This window comes from Marmota monax, unplaced genomic scaffold (assembly GCF_021218885.2).
Source record: "Marmota monax isolate L192 unplaced genomic scaffold, Marmota_monax_Labrador192_F-V1.1 WCK01_AAM20220418_F8-fsc00070, whole genome shotgun sequence".
NCBI classification, from domain to species: Eukaryota; Metazoa; Chordata; class Mammalia; order Rodentia; family Sciuridae; genus Marmota; species Marmota monax.
The window spans coordinates 165,466-181,549 of record NW_026692116.1 but is presented as its reverse complement, the minus strand read 5'-3'; the positions used below and the strand labels follow the sequence as shown (position 1 = coordinate 181,549).

The 16,084-nt window shown below is 39.3% G+C and overlaps 1 long non-coding RNA gene across 3 annotated transcripts; it reads left to right on the top strand.

Annotated features, from left to right (window-relative positions):
• The first annotated feature begins 8,001 nt into the window (after nt 1-8,001).
• LOC131423146 (uncharacterized) lies at nt 8,002-15,874 on the top strand. Of its 3 annotated transcripts, none has more exons than XR_006855423.2 (6): nt 8,002-8,209; nt 10,320-10,601; nt 11,629-11,839; nt 12,515-12,615; nt 12,906-13,087; nt 14,488-15,874. It is a non-coding gene; the product is annotated as an uncharacterized LOC131423146 (long non-coding RNA). The 3 variants fall into 3 exon arrangements; XR_006855422.2 differs by lacking the exon at nt 8,002-8,209 and adding an exon at nt 8,374-8,702 and having other exon boundaries at nt 11,763-11,839; XR_006855421.2 differs by lacking the exon at nt 8,002-8,209 and adding an exon at nt 8,374-8,702.
• Nucleotides 15,875-16,084: the final 210 nt, after the last annotated feature.

Below are 16,084 nucleotides of genomic sequence, written 5' to 3'. Positions count from 1 at the left end.
TTGATTGTACTCATGAATCTCTTTGTGCTGCTGTTTTTTAATTTCTATTGACCTTTTTCCAGGGGCTCTGATTCTTCTCTCTGTTATGTTCATGTGTAGTATTTTGTTGAGCCCACTGAAGAATTCTTCATCACTAATATTGTGATTTGTGGTTTACAGAGTTTCCACCTGACTGTTAACAATTTCCACTTTCCTGCTGCAAATCCACATCTGTTCATGTATATTGATCACCTTTCTGCTAGAATCCTTAAACATCATACATATATAATTCATCATAATATATAATTCTATATATGTTGCTTGCTTTAGCTCTTTAAAATCAATAGTTTTAACTTCATTTTCCCAAGTGTCTCACAATTTTTTACATCATTCATTGATGAAGAAATAGTTGAGAATTGTATGATAATATTTGTGTTGGAAATAGAAATACCTCTTTTGTATTAAGATGTTTGGGGCAAGCATGGGTTCAGTGTCATCATACTTCAGCTGGATTTGAGTTTCTTTTTTATGGATAGCTACCTTGAAAGTACCACAAGCCTGAACTTTCATCAGTGATGTTCTTCAATGACATTGATCTTTATGTAAGGTCTAGTGTGCTAGAAAGTCTGTCTCAATATTGCTGTGACATTTCAGTTTTAGCAGACTCTGCATAGCTATCTCACATGGATATCAAAAAAGTGATACTATTCCTGTCTGAGCATATTCTCCAGACCCCAAATTGAGTAGTGTAAAAACAACAACAAACAATCAAAGAAAACCACAAATTAAAGCAAAACTGTTTCTAAAGAAGATACTACATTTATTTCGGGGGTTCAACTAATGGAACAGAGAAGAACTTTATTTCAGTTAAATAAAGTCTCATTAAACTATCAGTTTAGGAAAGTATTTCAACAAGCTTTCCTTAATCGATATTTTAACTTTTATGAGGCTTACTGAATATCATTTTAAGAGATGTTCTTTCTTGCAACAGCTTGAAATCATGGAGCGAGAAGAATGATGCCAAATTTGCTTTTTTCTTCCGTTATCAAATAATGATCATAAATCTTCCTTATGGTCAGAAAGAACAAATAAGCCTGAATATCTTCTTTTCTAGAGTCATGTCTTCATACCTGCATGAACAAAATGAAAACAAACAAAATGTATAAGAGAGGGAGAGAGACAGACAGAAAGACACTGACATTTTAGATCCCATTAATAGAGAAAGGACTGTTGTTATTTAGGCTTGGACAATGTGCGTGTCTACTAGGTATGTCCCTCTCTGTCTCAGTAACTATAAGAACACTGTACTTAGCCCAGTTTGAATTCGTCTCCAGAAATTGCCAAGTTTAATTTCAGGATTAAAAGAAATCTCTATCAGATATGGTTGCATATATCTAAGAGTTATACTAAACGTTTGCCTTTAAATATTCTGTGATTATATTTTACATGAGGAGTTCATGGCAACCTAGAGAGAGGTTATATTTTTTCTAACTGCACTGCAAGCTGGTATGGCCAAAGAGAGTAAATATAGATTATTTGTACATCTGTGTCACAGAATTTGAGTCTGCACTTCACAAATTCCTCATTCCTCTCTCTCTGTCTGAACCTTGTAGATGAGTAAAATGGCTTCTTGGGAATAGAATCAAGGGATACCAGGAGCCAGCCTCCCTGGATGGTCCTGTGGTGCAGGGCTTACCCTCAAGCCAAAGGGGAAGGGACATAACATATTTTCCAAACTGTAGCAACAGCCTCTTGATGAGCTCTCTCTTTCTCCATTATCTCCTCTTTATGCTTTCTTTGCTCCTGCTATCAGATTGACAGTAGTGAAAAATAAAGGCTGAAGCATGCCTCTGAAAGACAGTCCATAGCCCAGGTGGCCACTGATCTTTCAGTAAGCCCACCACCTGCAGTGACACAGGTTAACCTGAACCATTTACTTTCTGTCATTATATACTCTCTCTCATTCCATTTCTTTGCTCTAAAATAAATGTTCTACAATATCTCCTTGCTAAATTTGAGGAATCCTTCAAGATTCTAAAGAAATAAAGCCTCCTTGTGATGACTTCTGCAACTTATCCAATATAATTTATCATTGTTGATAGAGATGCTCAAACACTTTGTAACATTAACACAGATCCTTTCTCACTTTGTTTTGTAATTCATGCCCTCTTCAAGATAAAGTTTTATTAGGAACTGAAAAGGTGGACTGGGGATGTGGCTCAAGCGATATAGGCCTGGGTTTGATCCTCAGCACCACATACAAACAAAGATGTTGTGTCCCCCGAAAACTAAAAAATAAATATTAAAAATTCTCTCTCTCTCCCTCTCTCTCTCTCTCTCACACTCTCTCTTTAAAAAAAAAAAAAGAACTGAGAAGTTTGCTCTGTCTTTCTTTACATATTCAGTGGTTCTCACATTGGATTACATTTTACCAGTATAATATGCCCTCAATAGTTGAAGGAAAAAAATAGCATTTTTCAATTTTATATAAAGACAATTGAAAAACTTGATCATGAAATTTTACTTTGATGCTGTGTAAGAAGAGTACAATTAAAAAGCTGTGTTAGGAAAGAGTGTTTATACATTCACTTTAAAGGTGAACTTTCCAATAAAAATGTTTTACCACCGACTTAGACATTGAAACTAGGATTGCTTTACAGTTCTAATGATCTATAATCATTTTACTTCTGATAATTCCTGCATTAACACAGGATCCTTTGGAGTATACCTCATATCCTAACCAAAATATTCTGCTCCTGATTCTCAAAAGCTCATGTCCATCTCACAATGCAAAATGCATTCAGTCCATTACTAATAGTATTATTTTCTTTACAGTTTCAGATTGCCCAAATATCCACATCCAAAGTCTCTTTTGACACTCCTAGGAAACTATTGGCTATGAAACTCTATAAAAACCAAAAGCACGTCACATATATCTAATAAGTAATGGCACAGAGTCAACCTTTCCATTCTAAAAGGGAGGAATTGAGGCATAGAAAAAGGGATGGGATCAAAACAAGATCAAAACCTCACCAGGCAAACAGATCCTATATCTCCACATACAGCATCTAGGACCCACGGTAGCAAGATGTGCACAAAAAAAGACTTAGGCAGCTGTGTTAGAACCATTCATTTCCACTGGAATATTTTGAGGAATGGTACATAATGCATTTCAGAACTCCGACCCCAAGAAGTCAAGAAAGAAAAGCATTTATTCATCAACTTCCGTCCCTTTGGGATGAAGACTGATCCCACAGACTTATCTTCTAGTTTGTACAGGAATGATTTTAAGTGTGTTCTAATGAGAGATCCAGTCTGAGCATTAGAGAAGTCTTAGGGCAGGAAAAATAGCAAAGGCATAGGCCTGAAGCAGAGTACTCACCAGCATGAAACTTGTTCCAGCCCAGGTAGAACTGGATGCAGTAACATAATCTGGAGTACAAATTGGACTATAAGGAATATAATTTAGTCTCCCTCTTCTCCAGTAGAACCAGTCCATGATAGAGTCTCTTCAAAAAGTGTATCCGTATGGGTTATGGTCATTTATGAGACCAAAACACCTGACCAGAACAACTTAGAGGTGGGGAAAAGTTGACTTTTTTTTTTTTTGAGATCCTGGTTTCAGAGGTTCAGTCCACTGATGGCCAGCTTCATATCTCTAGGCCCAAGATGAGGTGGAACATCATGAAAGAAGAGTACAGTGGAAGGTAACTTCTTGATTCATGGTAGCCAAGAAGGAGAGAGATATGGTGGTGGTGGTGGAGAGAGACAGAGACAGAAAGAGGGAGCGAGAGTAAGCAAAACATATACTTCAAAGAAATGACCACAGTGATCCACCTCTACCAGCCATGCCTGCCTTGAATTACCTCCCAGTACAGTAGTCCTTTCAAATATTAATCCATTGAATAAATTAATTTATTGATTATATTACAGCTCTCATAATATAATCATTTCATCTTATGTATTAACACAAGAGCTTTGGAGGACACCTCATATCTAAGGTGTAAAAATTCATTGTCACCAGGAAACTCTGCAAGGATTTATTAAAGAACGATTAGTGGAAAACTAACTTCCTGTTTACAGTGGCTGATTTTATAACCATAAATGATATTCTTCATCTGCCTCTCTTCCCACTTGCCTTGGTCCATCCCAGTTGCTCTAACAACACTATAGACTTGAAAGTTATAAATAATAGAAATTTATTTCCCTCAATTCTGGACCCTGGAGAGTCCAAGATTCAGTTGCTGCTCAGGGCTCACGTTCTGCATCCAACATTGCCCCTAGCTGCTGTGTCCTGACATGGGGGAATGGTAAAATGATTTGTTTGTCCCTTTTGACATCTGTTGTAATGACAAACACCATTCATGAGGGCAGAACATTCATGATTTGATTATTTATCCAAAGCTCCCACCTCTAATACTATCACCTTGGGGACATATGAATGTTGGAGTGACACATATACTCAGATTATAGTACTGCTTAGTAGGTTTCCTTATTCTCAGGGACACTTCAGATGTTCTATGTTCTTTGTGAGGTGAACCAAATCATCACCTTAAGGTCTGAATTCTCAGTGACATTGATTTTGAACTGTGGTTGCTGGTTCTGTCAGTTCAACATGGACCACAGAAAAGCCATGTCATGCCCTGTATTCCAAATAAACTCCTTATACCTCTACTGTGAAGAAGTAACTATGGTTCCTCATTGTAATCAAGGTAAATTATAACTACCAGTGTTTAAGTAGTGGCGCATTGCTGCTTAAAATTTATTCCGAAAGATAGTGACTTACAAAAAATATTTTCTCATAGTGATTTAATCAGTATTTTGGTCAGAAATTTGGGTCAAGTTTGGCTGTGAGATACTTCTGCTCCAAGTGGTTCCAACTGAAAATACTCTGTTGTATTCAGACGATAAGTGCACTTGTCTACAGGTCCACAATCTGTGGCCTGGTTGAGGATAGTTAGAGACATGGGCCTGTCCTTCATGGTCTCAGACACTGAAAACAGATTCAGGATTTTGGCAGGTGAATGAACATGCCAGGTGCAGTAGTGATAGTAGACATACTTTTTTGGAGGCAGCAATATCTTCCCCCACCCCAGTCTGTTGAGAGCCACAGCCCAGTTGGAATGGCCCCTGGCATTTTGCCAGAAGTAATGGTTGAGAGGCGAGCCATTAAGATGATGCTGGATTTATTCAATCGAATATAGACCCCTGCTGTCCGCCTTGGGCGCCCACTACTTTGGAGTTCTCCCAGGAATTCCTGGGGAGTTCATGTTGGTTGGTGAAGTTCCAGGGTAGGGAGTTCCACTTGGGGTGGTGTGCCTGAGAGGGGCCACGTGGGTGGTGTTTGGGAGAGTTCCCCGGGGAGTGTGCATGGAGTGCTGTTGGAGTTCAGGCAATAAAGTTTCCTGTTTGAACCTACAAGTGCCTCATGGCGGCCCGGTTATTTGTGCCCAGCCAGACTGCGGCACCAATCATTCCAGAGGCCTATTTATATGCCGGCCAAAAAGAAGGCATATTGCTAACAGAAAATAAGAAGGCATATTGCTAACAGATTAAATAAGTGAGGCCATGCCCACAAGAACATGTTTATGACTCTGAGTACATATGCTGCATCAAAGTGTTTATGACCTTGGCTACATACTAAAAATAGCCCGCCAGAAAGCTTGAGGAGAGAGCCTAACTATAATCATCTTGGGCCAACCCTACAGATCCCATTTATAAATGTCATTTGAAGTTCCTACATATTTCTAATCCAAATTTCTAAAACATAGAGCTTCTTGTTAGGATATCCATTACTGTTGGCCATAGCCTGGGATACCCCCAGTTCAAAGCCTGAGAGAAAGGTCTGAATGAAAAGAGTTTTCTTTTTAAAAAAGTGATGAACAGATAAAATATAAGGGTTCTAGGTAGAAGAGCAGCAAGTCAAGCAAGGATGCACTGGTACTGATACATCATGGAGAAGCTGTCAGGCTTATAGAAAAATGGAATATCCACTTAGTGATGTAACTAAAACACACTGTGGGATTGTTCACTGGCATTCAAGGTGTAATATACAATTGATGAACGAACAGCCATTGCAGGCTGGCTAAATATATAGGCCTGGGAACCAAGGGATTAAAATAGAAATGTTCCCATGGACTCATTTGTGAATCTCTGATCCTCTAAACACTTCTTGAGTTCCTACTGGACCAGAGAGTTGATTATCAGGGTGGAGTTAGGCAGTATTTCTCCCAAGGGTCATAGTAAGGTTGCACTAAATTTAAATCTGTAGCTGCCATGTGGCTATGTTGTAAACTTCCTATTACACTAACCAGCAGGCAATGAACGAGGTTGTTTTACTGGCAGACTTAACTGACCATGATTTAAATGAGGAGATTGTGCATGATGCTACTCAAGGATTCATTGGGAGTCTTGTGTTATTTCTGTGGTCTGTTCAAATGTATTGGAAGCAAGCATAGCCTAAATGGAACATAGAATCAGATTTTTTTTTTTTTGTCCCGTATGAATGCACAAAAAGAACTTCTGGCTAAGTATGAACAATTTAGAATGGATAGAAGAGGGAAAGATCTTGAATATCAATTATGACCTGAAATCGATGGCAGTAATGAGGACTATCACTTAGACTTTCCTATACTAGATACATTAAAAAAATTATGACTAGCTGAACATTTGAAGAAGTCTTGAAGGAAAGAAGTGGATTTTCTGTGAAATATGAGGAGATCTGGACAGAGAGAAAGGGGTCTTCACAGATGGTGTGGGTGTTCCAACCATCTCCCCATGTCTCTTACCCTTTATGCACATTCCAATGGCATCTTACAGCAAACATCAGAGACACCCTATCTAAGCATTTGCTTTCAACCCACATGTGGGCCAGGCCAGCAATGCTAGAGGGTCAATACTCCCAGTAGCAATCCCCATTCAGATATGAAAGGAAATGGAAGGCAAAAGCCCCCATCCTAAAGTACAGATTCCCAGGCAGATTTTATACTGTTTCCTAGAGTTAGCTCACGGGGCTGGGCTCACAAAATGATCTTCTGACTCTGTAACTTGGTTTTATTCTCTTCCCATCTTCTCTTTCCCTCTCTGCTACTCTGCTTTGTAGGATCACCTTCTTAGCAAATCCCTCAATCTCAAATCCTGGGCTCAGGACTGGAACCTCAGGAAACACAGTCTAAGAACCCCTGTGTTTATTTTAAATTACAGATAAAAGCAACAGTCCTGTAGCATTGTTGTCAGAAAAAATTGAGATCTAGGGGCTGGGAATGTAGTCAGTGGTAGAGCACTTGCCTAGCCTGCATGAAGCCATGGGTTCAATCCCCAGTACTGCCCCCTTATCCAAAAGAACCAAAGACAGAATAAATTGAGATTTAATTATTAAAAAGAATCATGGTACTGGTGACAATCATGAGAATACACACCACAAACCAGAGGACTTCAAAGAGTGCTTGGGTTTGAAACTTAAGATCAATTAATTGGTAGCTCTATAATTTTGAACAAGTTAAAAATCTCTCAGGGCCCTAGCTCTTTTAAATTGGGAGAAAATATTTGTGGAATATTTACTCCACATAAACTAGTGAACACTGTGCATGGAATATAGCAGACGTTTAGAAAATAATTTCCTTGCCTGCATTCATTGTGTACTAAGTGCCAAGACCTTTTGTCATTTCCTGTAAATTAAAGTTCTCAACTATGGAACCTACTGTAAAAGCAACAAACTAATTCCTATGTGACTGCAAATACCTTTTCAGAAAACCAGACCTCAAAAAATATGTTCTTCCCAACTGGAGGTAAATATCATCATATTTCAAAAGAGGTAAAACACACTTGGAAAACTTGCAGAAGCTCTCCTTGGTAACATTTCTCCTTCAGGAACGCTTTGCAATTTCTGGAAAATTAGGCCAAATATATCCAAACCTTCCACAAGAGGTGCTCAGAATATCCCCTGGGCACCATCTAGTAACTGAATTGAGTCTGTGGTTTACGTTTCCTGTGGAGAAGTTTGAAAACCTCTTCTGACTTTTGGCGTGCTTATACTCCATATCCAAGGGTCTGCTGGGAGGTGGGAGCTGGAGAAGAAGGAAAATCCCCAGGATTGTGGGAAGATGCTCATCAGAACTCATCACAGCTAAACTAAAGGACAACTGTTGGTACTGACCCTGACCAAGCCCTCCTTAAAGCAGGTTTTCTGCCTGTTCTAAAAGATCTCTGCTCCGGATTTTACCTAGATAAGGTAAGATCGCCAGCAGGGGTGGGAAGAGATTTACTAGGTTCAGTTAGTTTTTAAAATTACCCAGGAGATCGAGGGAACCCGCAGCTCATGAGGAAGCTGCAGGTTACGGTAAGAAGCCGCTGCCTAACCCCCCCCCGCCCCGCCCCCAGCCCTCCTGCGGCTGCGCAGGCGCTCTCGCCTCCGCAGGTCCCGCCGCGGCCTGGCCTGCGCCATGCCCCCGCTGTCCAGGAGGTCTTCTGGGTACTGCGCCTTGGCCCTTAAAGATGGGGGAATGAGCCGGTCTAGGGTATTTTTGTGTGTGTGTCACTCCGCGTTTCTGGAGTTTTATACCTTCCAATATGGCGCCTCAGCCAGCCGCACCGCGGACTCCGGGGAGGGGAAAGAAACATGTATCAGGACTGGGTGCAGCTTTGCCTGAAGGGCCCTAGGAAACACAGCAGGAGTAAAGTGAACTTTGGTGTTCAGACAGGCAGCAGAATTCATCAGTTGTCTGGTAAGGTTTTTTTTTTTTTTTTTTCCCTCCTCCTTTTCCCTGCTTAATTAGACACAATACTAGCGGGGACTAACACAGAGTTTGAAATGCCTTAATACTATTTTTCTTCCTTTGCCATCTAAGGTTCTAACAGGGTTCATATTTGCAATTTAAGTTATCTTTGTCTTCTCTGACACCTGATTAATCTGGTTTCACCTGCAATCTGACAGTTTGAAGAAATTTTCAATGTTTTCATGAGAAAGGGCAAGAATGAGATTAGAAATTAAATCTAGGTTACAATAAAGCTAAAATGTGTATTTGTTTCTGTGTGTTTTGATCCACTCTTGCATTGTTTTCTTTTATAAAAGTCATGGGCTCTACCAGCATTGGAGAAAATGCATCCCAGAGGTACACACAGGCTGAGTTGTAAATGGTAGAGCAGTAGTTATGTGTGTGGCTCAAACACTGTAAACATTCAAAGATGTGTCAGAGATCTGGCTCTTCTAAAAGCACTAAAGATGCTATCCAGATAGCACCTGGGAACAACATATAAAATACTATTATTAATATAGATACACATGCTATTAACCATGTAGTCCAAAACCTCAAAGTTGTTCTCTCCCATATTAGTAAATTCACCACAGAGCATGAGAGGTTGTAAGCCCACAATGTCTGTGTGTAGATTAGGTTTATATAACTTGTTTTTGTAGGTAATTGGTATAGATCATAATTGGAAGTTTCCACATTTTTCTAATCTAAATACAATATAAATATGGGACTAAGGCCCCCAAATCTAGAACCTCTAAAGATATCTAAGCACACTTCTGGCTCTAGGTTTCCTAACATCTCTTTCAGAACTTTGTAAACAACTGCTATATTATAGAGGGAAGTAGAATGTAAATGGTCAAGAAGTAAATCAGGGAAGTTCCAACAAAGAATAACGGAAACCTGTTCTAAATTGCTCAATCAACCCTTTTTCAGAGGATGGTATCTCCCATACTGGTTTATCTGTGAAAAGTGAAAGAGTTTTGAAGAAAATGGATAACTGAGGAAGAAGGAAAGAAAGGGAGGTTAAAGAGGCGAAACCATATAGCATTCCAATCAAATGAATGTGCATGACTTTTTACTTCTCCAGAGAAGGAGTAAACGTGGACCATCCGCTATGAGCTACATTTTGACATTTTTCCTATTTTCTTTGAACCCTGCTTTTTTTCTCTAAAAAGGAAACACCCGACTTCTTACTCTCATAATTTGCCAAAGGAATTTATCTAGACTACTTGGATACTGTTTAGAATGCTGAAAAATTGGGGGCAGTATGTTGTTAAATGAATGTTCTTAAATTTTTGTGTTTTCTTTTTGCTACTAGGACTTGAACCCATAGGTACTGAACCACTGAGCCACATCCCCAGCCCTTCTTTATATTTTTATAAAAAATACATTGAGACAGGGTCTTGCTGAGTTGATGCTCAGGGCCTTACTATGTTGCTGAGGTTGACTTTTAACTCAATCCTCCTACCTCAACCTCCCAAGCCCCTGGGCTTACAGGTGTGCACCACTGCAACTGGCTGTTCTCAGAATTCAATGGCATAGATAATAAAGTATCTCTCTAATAACACAAGCATCTTTTCCTTGGTAAAGGTCTAGAGAACTTGGTGCTGACCTACATCAACACTATCAACAGTGGGGATTTGCCATTCATGGAGAACAAAGTCCTGGCACTGCCCAGACAGAGAATGCAGCTGCAATAAAAAAGGTCCTTGCCCACTATGAAAAGCTGATGGGCCAGAAGGTGCAGCTGCCCAAAGAGACCCTCCAAGAGCTGCTGGACCTGCACAGGACCAGTGAGAGAGAGAGGCCATAGAAATCTTCACAAAGAACTGTTTCAAGGATGAGGACCAAAGTTTCCAGAAGCAATTATAGGTAACTGTTTTTCTAGTTCATGGGCATTAGGGTTAATAGAAAAGAAAGCTTTGCTCTGAAAGGTATAATAAAACCTGTTTAAGAAAAGCAATTCCTATTAGACTATAAAATGATGGTCACTTATGTGGCCACATTATCACTCTCATTCTGAAAACAAACAAATGTGTAAAAGTACTCTGGACTTTTAGCATCTGAAATTTTCAAATGTGCACACAACCTTTCCCATGTTACACCAATTGGCTAATTTGAATTGATTTAATTCCTTTAAAACATTGTATTTACAAAGTATTTAACACATTGCATTTACAAAGTATTGAGTACATCCCTTTATATCATTATATTTGCAAAGTATTCTTTTATTAATAAAGCAGAAAGAATTTCCCTTTGGATCAACTAAAGTATAATGTATCCAGGATTAATTTAGTCAGCTGACATCATTCCAGCTAATTATTGACTTCTACCTTCTCCTTGAGGGTGGAAAACACTGAAGTCAGAAATGATGGAAAAGTAGGCTGCATTTAAAACGAGGGCTTGAGGTTAGAGGTCTATGGTCATAAGATCACCTGTAAAGCAGAAATTGAAATAGAAGGGTTTCAGAAAATTTCACACCCGAAAGTAAATGTCATTTTTCTTCTTTTTTTTGGGAGGTGGGGATGGGTGGGTACTGGGAATTGAACACAAGGGCACTCCACCACTGAGCCACATCCCCAGCCCTATTTTGTGTTTTATTTAGAGACAGGGTCTCATTGAGTTGCATAGTGTCTCGCTTTTGCTGAGGATGGCTTTGAACTCCCTAACCTCCTGCCTCAGCCTCCCAAGCCACTGGCACACAGGCATGTGCCACTGTGCCCAGCTAAATGTCATTTTTCATAGACTCTCAAGTCCTTGAAAGTTTTTCAGGAAGGGCACAGTCTTGCTTATATTCCTTGAAGTTTCTTAAACAAAAATAATAGAGATTTGCTGTAAGATAAATTCCATAAGTACTGAGGTGTGGCTAATATCTCTGAGGATTCCTGTCCCTTTGAAGACCCTATTAGATGAAAAGCAGAAAGACATTTGTAAGTGAATGAAGAAGCCTCTTCAGATCATTGCTCAGCTTTCTTCAGGATATTTTTGGTCCTCTAGAAGAAGTAGTGAAACAGGGGCTTTATTCTAAACCAGGAGGCCATAACCTCTACCTTCAGAAGACAGAGAAGCTGAAGACAAAGTACCACAAGCAATTCAGGAAAGGAATACAGGTATTCCTGGTTTTACCTATTAATTATGATAAATCCTGGGGCCCCTCTTTAACAAAAACCATTGAGAACAGAAGAAAGGACATGTGTATAGGAACAGAGATGAGATTGATGTCTCATCTGGCTCAGACTTACTCTGTCACTGAGCATGCCTGGGAATTATGTGCCTGGTATTTAGTTTCAAGTGTTTAAGAAAAGCAATTCCAACTAGACTATAAAATGATGGTCACATTCCAGTGTTCAAACAGCATCAGCAGTTGTCTGTTTCCTTTTTTCTTTCCAAATCCTACTTCATTAGTGTGCTCCATTCTCCTGACTATTGGCTTCATTTTCAAGTAAACTTACCCACATGGCTACAAAGAGATACCGCTGGGTCTAAGTCTAACCCAAGTTTACAGCCCTGGTGACAGAACAGGTGTCTTTGCCAGCACCCATATCAGCCTTTATAACATTAAAGTCATAGTATTTTTCCTCCTTTGAACAAGGGGCCTTGGGTGCTCTGATTGGCTCAGCCAGGTTTGGGACCCCACCTGTGGAGAGGCTTGATGGACATCTCCATCAGGTGCAGGCAAAGCGCCTTTTAACAGGAAAAGATGTTTGATGGAAAAGGAATCATGATTTTATCATATTGCCAATCACCATTGCCAGGTTCTAACTGCATGTTTTGGGGGTTCCTAGGCTGAGGAAGCTCTGCAAAAGTATTTAAAGTCCAAAGAGTCTATGAGTAAAGCTGTTCTACAGACAGACCAGGCTCACAGCCAAGGAAAAGGAGATGGAAGGTGAGAAGAGAAGAGAAGTAATGCAAAAAAGACAAGAAATGTCCAGAAATTTGAAATTCATGTGTCCTGGCCTAGCTGAGATGATTCACCTGAAGCAAGACAGACAAAGAACCTTCTTAACCTCAGGTGGTATCTGAATATGGCAGGATCAGCTGCAGATGGTAATCTGGAAGGAAAAACAATGGCAGGGAATTTTCTCTATGGTTTAGAACAATAATGAATGAGAACAGGAGGCCCAAGGGAGGGACAGAGCTGTCCTAGAAGGTTTATCTGGTTTTTTTTCTCTTCAGAGGCACGTGCAAAAGCAGAGGCTGCCAAGGCTGAAGCAGAAAGTGTGGAGGAGATTCGCAGGCATATGCGGCAAATGATGGAAGAGAAGGAGAGACTCCATCAGCAGCAACTAAGACAAATAGAGATAGAAAGAGCAAAGTGTCTGGCACAGCAACAGTTGGAGCAGGAACGTCATCTGGGGGTATTGATCAATTGTTGCATCTCAGGACTGTGTTTCTGTCCTTTCCCTATAAGGATAAGACCGTGAAAGAGTAGCCGTGGGGGAGATTCAGACTACTAGGGTGGCTAAGGGCAGGGACTGTGTAGCCAGACAGCTGGGTGTGCATCCGAGCTCTACCTTTACCAAATGCATTGTTTAAGCAAGTTATCTGTGTCCTCTGTGCCTTTTTGTCTAGAATGGAAATGGTGGTTACACATATTTTCTAAGGGTATTGTCATAATGAAATGCATTAGTATTTGCATTTAGAATGGTGTTTGGCATAGATTAAGAATATGAATTTTAAGTATAAACCATGGTATTTCTGTCCCACAGTAACTTGCTTTTTCTATTAATTTGTTAATTACTCTGGACAATTCTTTGCTCTGATCATACTTTTTTATGTCAATTTCATATTTCAGTGTCTTTGCTCTTGTCCTTGCATCAGTCATATCTGGTTCTGATGGGCTTGAACTCAGTGCTTATTTCACCAAGTCCTTTAGTTTATCATCACTCAATAAGCAGCAGTTCTTATTTCCCATGCACTGTACAAAGCCCTCTACAGCATTTGCTCATCTAATCTGTTTACCGTCAAGCAGAACTGTTCTGTCCCCAGTTTATATGTGGTGAATGAAGCCCCAAGGAGATAACTAAAGGCCATTACCTCATAGTCTTCTGAGTGCCTTTCCAGTGAGTGGGATCTACAGTGTTGCTACTACCGAAATCCTTTAGGGAATTCCTATGTGAGCCTCTGATGAGACAGACAATACCCCAACCTTCCCTCTGGTTTATCGGGGAACCTGCAGGTACCTGTTTTTTAGTAACTGCCCTAGAGTATTTGGGAGATTGGAGCTCTAACCTGAAGGCCATTATGGGCAAACTCTGGTGTTTGATCTCCTCAGTATTTTCTTGTATTTTTCCCTCCAAAGTGTGGGGACCTGGAACATGTCCTCATCTAAGGCTCAGATGCCTCCTGGCTGCATATCACTTAGACATTCTGTTTTTGTGTCAATTTTTCCTCTTACAAACACAGTTAATATTTTTCTAAAAATGAAAAAGAAAGTTGGGAAAGAGGATTGAGGTCAAGATGTGACTAAGATTACTCAAAGAACTTGTGTAGTGTAAATGGGAAGGGAGCTTTAGGATGGAATTCTAGGGACAGCTATATTTCAGGGACTGAAACAATGTTTCTGGATGTAGATGAAGAGTAGTAGTGTGAATAACTTCAGAAGTAAGCTGGAGTAAGTGAATGGAGTGGGGAGATTCAGGGACTGTTTACTGTTCCCGTGGATTAAAGGAAATAAGGACAAATCAATAGTTTAGACAATCAGAATGAAGCAGACCTTACTTTTTGCTAAGTATTAGTGTGTCTATTTTTCACTTAGGAAGAAGCCGAAAAGCTCAAGTTGATGCATCAAGCTGAAATGGCAAGGTTTCAAAATCAGATCCAGCATATCCACAGAACAATGTCTGAGCCACAAGCTGCTCGATGTATCATACTCTAAAGTACATCAAAGCTTCCTTATTTCTTTTCGCTAAAGACACAAAGAAACAAGAAACTAAAGAATTTGGAACAATCAACATTTAAATAATCCCGAAGCTTTCTGCCTAGTCTTCTAATTTGTCTCTAGATATTGCAAGTCACCCAGGCGTCTAGGTATTGCAAATTATCACATGGGCTCAGTCAAATGGAATGGTACCCTGTTCAGCATCACTACTGCTTATGGTCATGTGCTGGATGCCATCACAGGGAGGCACCAATGGTACCATGGAACAATCCACAGTTTTTACCTGGTTGGAGACTGCTATGCTATGTGCAGTGGTGAAAATTATCAGCACTCTCAGTTGGCCTTCTGCATAGAGAAATTCCAAATTCAAAGGAAACAATGTTAACATGAAATGGAAATCTTTAGAGGATGAAAGGAAATACTACTATGGAAATTGTGTCATAAGCTTAAGGACTAAACAAAAAGCTTTTTCCTTTTCTCTAATCCTCACTAATTCATAACTTATAATAGGTAACAACTTACATGTGACTTAATATTTTTGCATTACATATTTATAATCCTTTAGAGCTTGTAAATAGGAATCATAAGTAATAATGTGTAATGAGCCCAAGTACTGATGGTGCTCATAGAATGAGTTTGGAAGGGTTCCTTCCTTTTCTATTTCATGTAATACTTTGAGGAGTATTGGCTTTAATTTTGCTTTGAATGTCTCATGGAACTCGGCTGAGAATCTGTCTGGTCCTGTGCTTTCTTGGTTGGCTTTTGATGGTGTTTTCTATTTCATTACTTAAAATTGATCTGTTTAAATCATGTATTACCTCCTAATTCAGTTTGAGTAGGTCATATGCCACTGCAAATTTGTCAATGTCTTTGATATTTTCTATTTTATTGGAGTATAAATTTTCAAAATAGTTTCTAATTATCTTCTGTATTTTAGATGTGACATTGTGATATTTCCTTTTTCATCACGTATTTTAGTAATTTGAATTTCTCTTTTTCTTTTTGTTAGCATGGCTTATCTATTTTGTTTATTTTTTCAAAGAACCAACTTTTGGTTTGGTCAATTTTTTCAGCTGTTCCTTTGTTTCAGTAACATTGATTTCAGCTCTGATTTTAATTATTTCTTTTCTTCTACTGCTTTTGGTGTTGATTTGTTCTTTTTCTAGGACTTTGAGATGTGATGTTAAATCATTTATTTGTTGATTTTTTATTCTGTTAATGAATGAGCTCAATGCAATAAACTTTCCTCTTAGTAGTGCCTTCATAGTGTCCCAGAGATTTTGATATGTTGGTAATGTCTCTTGAATATACATATCACCAATGGAAGAGAATAGAAAGTGAAAAAAAAAAAGACTATGTAGGAAGTATGGAAGGTAAAGATGGACTTTTAAATAGGAAGAGACAACTACATGGCCACTTAGAAAAAGATCAAATCAGAACTAGCCTTTACATCGTTCACTAATAACAACAACAA